Below are 12,825 nucleotides of genomic sequence, written 5' to 3' on the forward strand. Positions count from 1 at the left end.
TAATTGCTTTTAATTGCACTGTTATATCTAGGTGAATAGAGATGATCTTCTGAGAGCCCAAATTATAATTGGTAGAACACAACTATATTTTATTTTCTAGTTATCCCCAATGTGAACCACATTTCTGCATAAGAGTAATGTGGTATGTGTTCTGTAATGTGGGTTCAAACATTCGGATGCTGCGATAGACTTAAAAATGTTCCCCTAAAAATTTTAGTCTCTAATCCCTAGTTTGTAATTATTACCTAATATGGCAGAGATATTGCAGATGTGATTAAGTTAGATCTTGAGATGGTAAAATTCTCTTGGATTATTTGTCCTCTAAATGCCATAAAAAATGTCCTTTTAAGAGAGAGACAGAGGGATGCTTGACACAGAACAGGAAAAAGCGATATGAACACGGACACAGAGATTGGAGCGATAGAGCCACAAGTCAAGGATTGACAGCAGCCAACAGAAGTTGGAAGAGGCAAGAAACATAATATTCCCTGGAGCTTCTGGAGGGAGCACAACTCTGCTTACACTTTGATTTTGGCCCAGTGATACTGATTTCAGACTTCTGACTGTCAGAACTCTGAGAGAATAAATTTCTGTTGTTTTAAGTCACGAAACTCATACTAATTTGCTAGAGCATGACAGGAAACTAGTACAGATTCTTTCATTTTACACTTTACTCAACATTTGGTGTCCCAAAGAAATATTGGTATACTGGTAGTGGTCTCAGCATCAAAGGGACTGCTAGTTTTCAAGAACTGCAGAAGCAGAATGGGAGTAAAGGTGTATAAAAATCATGCACATCAGTATTTATATCTCTCTAGGATCCATTCTTTGTAAAGTTTTACATATATTTTTGATTCCAACCTGCACTACATTTTTCTAACTGTATCCCAGCCTGTTTTCCCCCTAACATTTCTATTACTTTTGTGAACTCCCCAGATTATTTAATTAAAATTTCTATTGTTTCATTAGCCAATATCAATTTTTGTTGGCAGGAATAGAGACCTACTCACCTCATGGCCACCCAAGACAAGCCTCATTTGCAAGTTTCCTTGCTTATTAAACCTGCCACCTACCAATTTGGAGTGTTCTGCCTCTTTCTTTGGTCTCTTCTTGCTCTTGTCAAAAGGGGGCCAGTTTCAGTTTATACCTAAGAAGTTCCCAAGGAATTTGCAAACCAATAGTGGGGTAAGTAAAGAAAACACAACTTTCAAGAACTGTGGGGCTGATGCAAAAGATAAAACACACAAAGCACAAGAAAATTTTTAGGCTGGTGAAATTGTTCTGTGGGATATGTTATGGTGGGTTCAGGACACTGCATTTGCAAAACAGATGGAAATTCATTGTGTAAACAGTGATCCCTAATGTTCCCAATTTTAAAAATCCTTTAGAAAGTTGAGGGATCCAGGGGTGAATGCAAACTGTGACAACAGAATCTAACTTAATTACAATGTATAAAATAACCTCACTAAAGTGGGTGGAGGAAACATGTGTGGACCTAAGTAACTTTGACAATGAATGGTGATCATAAAAGTGAAGCAGAAGAACTGAACCTAAGCACTATACTCATGATAATTTACCCCCCCATGGAGTTATAGGTTAATAATTCTTAAACCATTTATTATGCATGTATACTCAAACAATGGAGTGGTCAATGGAGGAGATTTGGGGTGCAGATTTTTCACTCTTGGAATGGAAGTTTATATATATATATATATATATATATATATATATATATATACACACACAAATGAGACTGGTAGAATATTACATGTTTTAATGGGTTAAAGATGGATGTGTCAATATAAACTCTCATTTACCTTAATATACACAGAAAGGGATGCACATAAATATATTTATAGATATGTGTATATATACTGGGGTAGTATGCAGACATGTATTTCCTTCTATTCTCAGCTTAGAGGACTTAGAAGACAGGTCATCCCAGTAGGAATGAAGATATCTAGTACCCAGATCTATTACCATTCTTCAATATAAGTAATCAGAATTTCTTGGAGAAATAGCTGATTCTAGGAATGAAGCAGGGGATATGCAAGATGAACCTGGAGTATCTGTAGTGTCAGAAAGTAAATAAATGCTGATTGAAAACATGATGATCAGGGTATGTTAAAGGGACACAGGAAACAAATGAAAAAGCTTTCAGTGGCGAAAGCTGGAATAATTTGAGAGTAAAAATAAATAAAGTATTGGATTATAGTGCAACCTATCAAATAAGTATCTATGATTCCATGCTGATATAAATGATTGGAAAAAAATAAGCAAATAGACGATGATAAAGAAATCTCTCATTTAGGAGAAGTCCAAAAAATTTATGTAGATTCTATGCACTCAAGGAGGGGGTACTTAAATCCCTATTCCTTATGTGGCCTGTGCATAGTGACTTCCTTCCAAAGAGTAAAATATGAAGAGGGGCATTACAGTAAATTTTCAGTGGAGACATCTAGAAACACTCTCTCAGCCAGGTGATCATGGTTAACATCAACAGTGATAAGTCATGTTGATGGTGTGCACTTTTGATATGATATAATGAGAATTACACTTTGCCTCTGTGATCATCCTCCCCAAAATCCATAACTCTTACTCTAATCATAAAAAAAATTCGACAAATTCCAATAGAGGGGTGTCCAACAAAATATTTGGCCAGTACTCCTCAAAACAGTCAACATCATCAATAAAAAAGAAACTCTGGGAAACTGTCTCAGCCAAGAAGGGCCTCAGGAAACGTGGCAGCTAATTGTAATATCATATTCTGGTTGGGATTTTGGAACAAAAAAAACCCCACATTACATAAAAACTAAAGAAATCCGAATAAACTATGGATTTTAGCAGAAGATAAGGTATCAAATTTTGTTCATTAATTGTGATAGGTGGGGCTCAGTCATTAAACCTCTGGGTGGCTCAGTCGTTAAGCGTCTGCCTTCGGCTCAGGTCATGATCCCAGGGTCCTGGGATCCAGCCCCGCATTGGGCTCCCTGCTCAGCGGGAGGCCTACTTCTCCCTCTCCCACTCCCCCTGCTTGTGTTCCCTCTCTCGCTGTGTCTCTCTCTGTCAAATAAATAAATAAAATCTTAAAAAAATAAAAAAATAAAAAACTTGTGATAAGTGTATCATCCTAATGTAAGATGTTAATAAAAGGGGAAAACTAGTTGCAGGGTATATTAGAACTCTCATTACCATTTTTAAGACTTTTTGTAACTCTAAAACTATTCTTAAATGGAAAGTTTACTTAAAATTAAAACTACCTTTAGGTATACTGAAAAAAATACAATGATCCAAGGATAGCAGATACATTTTTTTTTCATTTAAGTTATCTTAGGAAAAAGAATGATTAAAGCATTAAGGATTTGGATAGGAAGAATAAGTAAACACTGAAGGCTGAAAGACATAGGTGATATACTTATTTCACTTGAATATGAGAAAATGATGGATGAATCCCTGATACCTCTGTTGGCAGGAGCTGGTACAGCAGGAGGAACACCTTAATTATCTTATACTTTATATCCTTTGTTCTAATTGTTCTTTCATATAATTTGTGCATGGTACTGGTAGGCACATAGAGGGTTCTCAAAGCAGGCTTTCTATTCCAATACACTTCTACTTCTAAGTAGAAGAATTTAATAATTATGACAATCACCTAGAACTTTAATCTTTAGACTGTAAATAGAAAATTCAAGTACATCCTCACCTACCACTCTTAAAAAGCTATTCAGAAAAACAAAGTACTTGGCATGTGTGAAAATTGTGGTTCATAAAATGAATCTGAATATTATCAGCAAAATAGCTATTCAAAGCATTTTAAAGTTCTTTAAAAATGGCTAAAACCTATGAACAAAGTTTCCTATTTATCAAAAATTAGTCATTTTTGATCAAATAAATATGAATAAAAAATCTCTTTTGTAACTCAGAATGTTAACATATTTTAGAACTAGGCAAATACGTAAAAATATACAAAGAAAAATGCATATTCATGTGTTGATTCCACTAATGTAAATTGCCAGAAGCTTTTTGGAAATTAACTTTGCAATTCATTGCCAGGACCTTAAATATTTTTTATCAGTCAGAGGCTAGACAATAAAACAGGAACCCTATTAGTTATTTAAAATAATAGATTTATAAGAGGGAATTGTTTACAGAAGGAAGAAGTCTAAAAAGTAAAAACAAAAAACCATGAGCCAGAGAACATGAGTGTGGGAAGCATTATCATCCTAAAGACAGGAAAACAAAAGGGAAGAGTTTGGGTTTCCAGAAATCAGGATATTGAATGAGGGGTTCTTTGCAAATATAATCCAGATATTTGAGGAAAGGGTCACCTAAATATCCTGGTATCTCAGGACTTGAGAGGAGTACTGTAAAACGTTCCTGCTCAGATGTCTCAGGAAGGGGTATTTCTAAAATTTCTCAATGGAGCTACTTCAGGGATTGCCAGAAGAATCTGGCTCAACCTGCTGGTGCTGGGGTGAACTTTCAATTGAGTTAGGTAATGCTGGCAAGAAGAAAAGCAAAGATGTCATTATCCTGTCTTCCAAACTTCCATTATTCCTCCAGTGTCTCCTATTGGAAAAACACAATGAGGATCAAACTGACAAAGATGTATGAGTAATTTAATTTGCTGAGTTCCAGCTTCTACATCACAGAGTGGAAGAGGTAGATTTGGAGTTGATAGAGCATAATTGTAGATAAACTCATATCTAAAAGTCTATTATTAATGGTTTATAAACAGATGTAAAATGCATCTTTATTTATTATAATTATAATGGAAACAACACAAATGTTAATCTTCTATACCATTTATACATAAACATAACATAAAAACACAAAAATAGCATAAAACCATGTCTCCATACAGTCAGGACTTTTTTTAAGATTTTATTTATTTATTTGTGAGAGATAGAACACAGAGGGAGATGAGAGGGAGAGGCAGATTCCCCGCTGAGCAGAGAGCCCGATGCGGGGCTTGATCCCAGGACCCTGGGATCATTTCCTGAGCCAAAGGCATATGCTTAACCAGCTGAGCCACCCAGGCGCCCCTCAAGATATTTTTTTTAATAGTTCTCTGCTATTTCTTATTTGCCATGGCTATACCTTCCATAGATCTTTCAGAGTTGATCATTTTGAAGGAAACCAAAGGTTGTGCTGAATCTTTTGGAAATAAGAAATTCCAAATAACATAAGAATATATATTACTTAGATTATAAAGCATATAATAGTTGGAAAAGTCAAATATGACTGGAGGACAGAACATCTGAGAGATACAAGAGCACAAACTGGCCTACCAGTCAAGAGTTACTTATTCTTATTTTTAATACTTGATTACGAGACAGATAAGTACAAAAATGTAAACTTATTTTAGATATTTGTAAGGCTGTGGAAGAAATAAGTGATTTTGGTTCGTGAGGCAATTGATCAGAGGTGAAGTCATATCACAAGAGTAGAAAAACATGAACAGAGGGGAGGGAAAAGCAAGTTAATAACACAATCTCTGGGTACTCTTGTATCATGGAGGAAAAGGGATGCCAAAATAATATATTCACGAAATATAAAAATGTGAGGACATTAAAAAATTGTTGTTATATTGTTGCAGTTGAAACTCAGATGAAGAACTAATGGTGTACCAAATTACATTCAAGTTAGTAATATCTTTAATTACATCAACAGATTTGGAAATTAATTAACATGGAAACACAAGTATGACAACAAATTATTATGATCAAATTGGAAAAAAAAATCTATTGAATAGCTAACCATGTAGGCATACTTATCTAAAACTGTAACACATTGCAGTACATAATAAAGGTCTCAAGGAAATGTTATTCAATGATAATACAGATTGATGTTTCAAGACCTTAAAAGGTACTCAATTTAAAAGTAAGGATAACAACATTCACTATGAACTGCTCTTAGATTTTACTAATTAGCAAGTATTTTGACAGGTATTATGCTACCAAGTGTTTTGGGACACCCTTTGCTTTATGCTTCAGAAATTCTGTTCAGCATGATGAATTTAAATAGTATCCTTAACTTACATATTTTTTATTCCTTTAAAGTACATCTCATAAATTAAAAGCAGTGGGTGTATTGTAAAATCTAATTAGTTTTCAAGATTCCTGTCAGTTTTGTTTTTCTACTAGTAGTGAGAAAATATGCCATATATAGGTTATTACTTCTCTTCAAGTTTATAAAGAACATTACAAAACCACTAGCATTTAAGCTAGAAAATTTAAAAAGTACATTGACTCTTTCAAGCCATGAGGGGAACATTTATGCAGTAGAGCAGTAATTCACTGAATTTCAGGCACTGGTGGCTTAATGCAGTTAGTACAATATAATTTACACTCAGGGAGTAATTCATATACCTAGAAGGATCTAAACCATTGCTTACTTAATTGACATGATTTTTTAAAGAGAGATGGAGCACCCTAATATTTACATGAAAAGAAAATTGGAATTAAATTACTTCTTCAAGGTCAGAGAAAAAATTAATTATTGAAGTAAGACTTAAGGTTTTGCTTTCATTTTCAATGTTTCACTTAGAAAAAAATCATTATTGTGGTGTGAACCTGTGTAATTATAATTCTGGACTTTGTTTAGGTTGCACTTTCAAAAGATACAGGTTAATATAATATGCAGCCCTACAATTATACAGTACTTTTGTCATTTATATAAGGGTCAGATTATAAAGTCAGCAAGTTATGCAAATATTACAGTCAAATTCCCTTTGAACAACCTCTCTGGAAGGTGCCACTAAAGAGACATGTAGATTTTCTCTCAAGAACCCAACATAATCAGTTTTGCTAACAGAAAATATTATTCTTGGGCGCCTGGGCGGCTCAGTCGTTAAGCGTCTGCCTTTGGCTCAGGTCATGATCCCATGGTCCTGGGATGAACCCCGCATCGGGCTCCCTGCTCCGCGGGAAGACTGCTTCTCCCTCTCCCACTGCCCCTGCTTGTGTTCCCTCTCTCGCTGTGTCTCTCTCTGTCAAAAAATAAATAAAATATTTAAAAAAATTAAAAAAAAGAAAATATTATTCTTCTCCTTAATACTAAGTGAAACACTAGGCTGAATTTTAGAGACTAGAGAAAAATGTGTAGCATTGAACATGAGGATCTACTCAGTGTGGTATATTCAACTTCGAAGATCAAGGGGAACTGCAATGGATTGGAGGTAGGGAGGGATGATTGCATGGAAGCTATTCTAATTAGATTCCAAGGAGATGTGGCACAAAGAAAATGTTTCATTTCTGTCAGAGTGACACCAAACTTTACCATTAACACCGAGTAGGAAACAATTGGGGTTTTACACACTTGTAAAGCTTGAGTGTGTGCTACAGTGACAGTAGAGAATATTTGGGAGCCACAGGCCCACACGGAGTCCACACTTACTTAGTAGCTATTTCCAAAAGCCTTGACTGTGAACTCACAATTCTGGTTTAAGGAAAGGGCAGGAGACCTGACAGCTATCCTTCCATAGAACACTGAAACAAAACCCCATCTACTCCTTAGTTTCTTCTCTCCTGTAATCATAAAGCAATAGCTACCATTGGAGAAACAACAAATACTTCTGTTCTGGATCACTGACAAAGATACACTGCTGCTGAGGGAGGGGTAGGAGCAAGATCCATGGCTACTGAAGGAGAGGAAGGAAATACCCCTCCCCACCACAGGTCTTTCAGCAAATAACTAGCTAGTAAGGTACTTAGCCTGTGAGAGACAAAGAAAACTCTATTTTAAGGCAAAATTTCATCAGAAAGATTAGAAGATAAAGCTACCTGACCCAGTGAAAGGCAGAAAAAACAATCTGACCAATCATCCTGTACTGATATAAATCAGAAATCTGTTACCACTAGGAGAGGGGCAGGACACACAATCCCACAAAAGACCTCCACAGACATGAGACAAATTTCATGTTCCAGGGTTCTGAAAGATGTGCAGGAACATTGACAAAGCCCCAACACAACACCAGGCACACAGGAGTTTCCTAGAACTGAGCTTGTGAGGATAATTCAGAAAATTAGAAATATAAGAAAGAAATTGTGCTGTTGGGAAAGGGACAGAGAACAGAGAGAAAAGCCTCTGGGTCTCCAAACCTCACATAAATCAGAAGGTAGCAGCAGAGGTTATCCAGTATTAGACATATCAGAAAGACTTTTAACTTATACAGTCATTATTAAGATGTTAAAGGATCTAGTGAAAAAGTTGGAAATAATGTGGAAGATGGGAAATTTCAGTGAAACATTTTAAGCTATAAGAAAGGGTTAAATATGAATGCTGAATTATATATAATCTACTACATAAAGCATATTTATAGAAGACAGCACAGATAAAGAATTCTTTCAAAAGGTTTATCAACAGACTTAAAGGTTTATCAAAATCCTCAAAGTCAAAAAATAGAATAAATCAATGGAGGTTAATGGGTTGACAATATTCAAACTTTAAAACAAAGACACAAAAGAGTGCACAAAGTAAGGATGCCTGGGTGGCTCAGTCCATTAAGCGTCTGCCTTCAGCTCAGGTCATGATCCCACGGTCCTGGGATCGAGCCCTGCATCAGGGTTCCCTGCAGGGAGCCTGCTTCTCCTTCTGCCTGCCACTCCACCTGCTTGTGCTCTCTCTCTCTCTGACAAATAAATAAATAAAATCTTAAAAAAAATAAAGTGCACAAAGGAGAATAAGAAATCCAGGAACTGTGTGGAAATATTACATATATTTGAAAGCATCCAATTGAGAAGGAAAGAAAATAAGCATAGAAGAATTATTTGAAGAAATGATGCCTATAAAGTTTCCAAATTTAATACAGAAAAACAATGCATAGATAAGAGTCTCAAAGAACCCCAAGCAAGGAATATTTTTCAAAGATCACAGCAGAATCAAGCAGCTGAAAACTAAATATAAGAAAAAATTTTTTAAAGCAGTCAAAAAATAAAAAAGGAAACTATATACAGAGAAACAGATCTAAGAAAACAGCAACTTTTCATATGAAAGTTTGGAAGCCAGAAGACAATGGCTTCCAAATGGCTTTAACACACTAAAAGTAAAAATTGTGAACCCAGAATTATATATTCATATAAAATATCTTTCAAAATCATGGCAAAATGTGAGCATTTTTCAAAGAACAGAAACTTGAAAAATCCATTGCTAGCAAAGACATACTGGAAAAATTTTAAACAAAGTTTATTAGACAGAAGGAAAATTAGAATAGGTGGAAATGTGGATCTACATAAATAAAAAAAGCTGAAAATTTGAAGAAAATAATTGTAGATATAAAAGAACCATTTTATTTAGTTCAGATGTCTTTAAAAGATAATATACTATTGGGACACCTGGATGACTCAATGAATTGAGCATCTGACTCTTGATTTGGGCTCAGGTCATGATCCCAGGGTCCTGGGATAGAGCCCCACATGGGGCTCCATGCTCAGCCAGGAGTCTGCTTGAGATTCCCTTTTCTTCTCCCTTTGCGCCTCCCCCTATGCTCAATCTCTCTCTCTCTCTGTCTCAAATAAAAATGAGTAAATCTTTTATTAAAAAAGATAATACACTAGGGGTGCCTGGGTGGCTCAGTTGGTTAAGCGACTGCCCTCGGCTCAGGTCATGATCCTGGAGTCCCAGGATCGAGTCCCACATCGGGCTCCCTGCTCAGCAGGGAGTCTGCTTTTCCCTCTGACCCTCTTCCCTCTTGTGCTATCTCTCATTCTCTCTCTCTCAAATAAATAAATAAAACCTTTAAAAAAAAGATAATACACTAAACCAAAATAGTAGAAACACAAAATAATTAAAGCAAAAATGTTAGTAATGTAATGTGAGGGTGACAGTATATGTGAGGATATGAGAAATGGAATGACAGTACAATGTTTTCTACTATAAGTTAAGTGGTATACTATTTTTAGATAGACTGAAATGTTACAGAGCTATATTGTAAAACTTAGAGCAAACAGTGAAAAATAAATAACTTTAAATAATGATCCACTCACTAGTGGAGATAAAATGTAACAAAACAAAGACGTGGAGAAGAGAAAAGAAAAATGAAAAACAAGATGGTATATGTAATCTCAATCATAGTGATAACTAAATTAAATGTTAATAGACCAAATGTCATTAAGAGGCAGAGATGGTCAAATTAGATTTCAAAAAAGACCTCATTCCTCAAAAAAAAAAGACTTTTTAAGTATCAAGTTATAGATAAACTAAAAGAAAACAATGGGACATACATATCATATAAGCACTAACCAAAAGAAACCTGGAGCATCAATAATTATATCAAAATAGATCTCAAGACAAGGAATATTATCAGGGAGAATGAGGAATATAATATATTAATCAAATGGTCAATTTGCCAAGTGTACATAGCAATTTCCCTTCCTGGGGTGCCTGGGTGGCTCAGTCAGTGCACCTGACTTTCGCTCAGGTCATAATCCCAGGGTCCTGGGATCGAGGCCCACAACTGGCTCCTTGTTCAACAGGGAGTCTGCTTCTCCCTCTCCCTCTGCTGTTCCCCCTGCTTGTGCTCTCTTTCCCTCTCTCTCTGTCAAATAAATAAATACAATCTTAAAAAAAAGAAAAAAAAAAACAATTCTCTGGGGCGCCTGGGTGGCTCAGTTGTTAATCATCTGCCTTCGGCTTGGGTCATGATCCCAGAGTCCTGGGATCGAGCCCCGCATCAGGCTCCCTGCTCGGTAGGGAGCCTGTTTCTCCCTCTCCCACTCCCCCTGCTTGTGTTCCCTCTCTCGCTGTGTCTCTGTCAAATAAATAAATAAAATCTTAAAAAAAGAAAAAAAAAATTCCCCTTCTTGCTTTAGCCTGATACACTGCATTACTGTGTGCACATTTCACCCCGTATCTATTTCAGCTCCCTCTTCTTTCTAACTTGCCATTTCTTTTTTTTTTCTGATCTATGATATATCCTGTACTGTATACATACACACACAAGGTGACAACTTAAACAAAAATTACTTTCATTTAAAGTTGTGTTTCTCAAACTTTTTAACCTTTTTCATACCTATATCAGCTTTAAGATTCCACGTTATTGATTAGTGGCTCATCATGGCTAAGAATTTTAGTAATAGGAAAATTTAGAGGACATTTGTGGTTATAATAATTTTCCTTAGGAGCTATATCCTTTACTTCTAACTCATCATTACATACCAAATCTTAAAGAACTGACCTTAAGTGCTTCTGAAAGCTTCTAAGAATTGAGAATAAGTCCTTCCACAATTTGATGAGTTCTTAGTCCAGCCGAGTCCCTTGAACATTACCATTCAATAAAAAACCATTCAATAGTAGCTATTAAACAACAACAACAGCAACAACAAGCAAATGATAAATGCTGTAAAGATGATTATTTTCAAGATACTTTTAGAAAAGGAAGTATGCCAGGAGAGATATGAGGATGCCTTAAATATTACTCAGGATTTTAAGGGTTATAATTGGAATTAGAATTTCAAAGTAATAACAAAGCAAAATATTAAACTGGATATTGAAAACATTACATTTATCATTTCTAATTCCATATTAGATGTAATAATACAATTTGCTAACCCATTAGAATTTACAACATATATTAACTCATATATTAACTCATAGTGGTTAATACAGGCACTATATATTGTTATATATATATATATATCTTTTAAAGATTTTATTTATTTATTTGACAGAGAGAGACACAGCGAGAGCAGGAACACAAGCAGGGGGAGTGGGAGAGGGAGAAGCAGGTCTCCTGCTGAGCAGGGAGCCTGATGTGGGACTCGATCCCAGGACCCTAGGATCATGACCTGAGCCGAAGGCAGACGCTTAACGACTGAGCCATCCAGGCGCCCTATATTGTTATATATTATTAGACTTCATTTATATTCAAAGAAAATAAGTTTAATATATAACATCAAAAAACAAACTCTGGTAGTGTGACCATAATGCTATTCAGTTAGATATGAGACCAATTCCTCATTTTTGTATCTACAATTTAAAAAAAAAAAAAACTCTTAAAATATGGGCATGTTAAAACGTTATACTTTCTTTTTTTAAATAATTTTTTATTGTTATGTTAATCACCATACATTACATCATTAGTTTTTGATGTAGTGTTCCATGATTCATTGTTTGTGCATAACACCCAGTGCTCCACACAGAATGTGCCATCTTTAATACCCATCACCAGGCTAACCCATCCCCCCACCCCCCTCCCCTCTAGAACCCTCAGTTTGTTTTTCAGAGTCCATCGTCTCTAATGGTTCGTCTCCCCCTCCGACTTACTCCCCTTCATTCTTCCCCTCCTGTTATCTTCTTCTTTTTTTTTTTCTTAACATATATTGCATTATTTGTTTCAGAAGTACAGATCCGTGATTCATCAGTCTTGTACAATTCACAGTGCTCACCATAGCACATACCCTCCCTAATGTCTATCACCCAGCCACCCAATCCCTCCCACCCCCCACCACTCCAGCAACCCTCAGTTTGTTTCCTGAGATTAAGAATTCCTCATATCAGTGAGGTCATATGATACATGTCTTTCTCTGATTGACTTTCTAACACTTGGAAAAGAATACGCCTTTATTAAGACAAAGGCAGCTGTATGGAACATGCTAATCATTTGTCTTATGCTCAAATTTGCTTGAGTTGTACTTACAGAAAGTTATAAAACCTTCTTCAAAAAAATTAACATTGATAAATTATTAATAGTATAAATAGAACATCAAAAACGGACCAAAGTGAGTTTTCACCTATGATGTTTTGTAAATACTATATTAACAAATACATTAATTACCCTATCTAAATAGCACTTTACCCTACTTTGTGAGGTATCTCTTTACACAC

This window comes from Callorhinus ursinus, unplaced genomic scaffold, assembly GCF_003265705.2.
Source record: "Callorhinus ursinus isolate GAN/ISIS: 27379988/994484 unplaced genomic scaffold, GSC_fseal_2.0 scaffold4, whole genome shotgun sequence".
NCBI lineage: Eukaryota > Metazoa > Chordata > Mammalia > Carnivora > Otariidae > Callorhinus > Callorhinus ursinus.